Here is an 832-nt window from a genome sequence, read left to right as displayed (position 1 = left end):
AAGGATTATAGGTGTTTCCATAGGGTTCTCCCATGTAATTCACCTCTGCCATTGCAGGGTTCTCAAGATCATAAGCTTCTTCTTCAGAAGATGCTTCCTTAGTACTGTTGGATGCAGCTTGCAATCCATTCAGACTCTGAGAAATCATATTGACTTGCTGAGTCAATATTTTGTTATGAGCCAATATGGCATTCAGAGTATCAATTTTAAGAACTCCCTTCTTCTGAGGCGTCCCATTGTTCACAGGACTCCTCTCAGAGGTGTACATGAACTGGTTATTTGCAACCATTTCAATGAGTTCCTGAGCTTCTACAGGGGTTTTCAGATGAAGAGATCCTCCTGCAGAATGGTCCAATGACATTTTTGACAACTCAGACAGACCATCATAGAATATACATATGATGCTCCATTCTGGAAGCATGTCAGTAGGACACCTTTTGATCAATTGCTTATATCTTTCCCAAGCTTCATAGAGGGACTCACCTTCTTTCTGTCTGAAGGTTTGGATTTCCACTCTAAGCTTGCTCATCTTTTGAGGTGGAAAGAATTTGGTCAGGAAAGTACTGACCAGCTTTTCCCAAGAGTTCAGGCTTTCCTTAGGTTGTGAATCCAACCATGTTCTAGCTCTGTCTCTTACAGTGAAAGGGAAAAGCATAAGCCTGTAGACCTCGGGATCAACTCCATTGGTCTTGACAGTGTCACAGATTTGCAAGAATTCAGCTAAGAACTTATGAGGATCTTCCAATGGAAGTCCATAAAACTTGCAATTCTGCTGCATCAGAGAAACTAATTGAGGCTTAAGCTCAAATTTGTTTGCTCCAATGGCAGGAAT

The 832-nt window shown here is 41.5% G+C and overlaps 1 non-coding gene across 1 annotated transcript; it reads left to right on the top strand.

The window, feature by feature from the left end:
* The first annotated feature begins 415 nt into the window (after positions 1-415).
* Positions 416-523, top strand: LOC112731114 (small nucleolar RNA R71). Its single transcript, XR_003166906.1, has one exon. It is a non-coding gene; the product is annotated as a small nucleolar RNA R71 (small nucleolar RNA).
* Positions 524-832: the final 309 nt, after the last annotated feature.

Source organism: Arachis hypogaea, chromosome 12 (assembly GCF_003086295.3).
Source record: "Arachis hypogaea cultivar Tifrunner chromosome 12, arahy.Tifrunner.gnm2.J5K5, whole genome shotgun sequence".
NCBI classification, from domain to species: Eukaryota; Viridiplantae; Streptophyta; class Magnoliopsida; order Fabales; family Fabaceae; genus Arachis; species Arachis hypogaea.
This window is presented reverse-complemented; position numbering and strand designations above follow the sequence as displayed.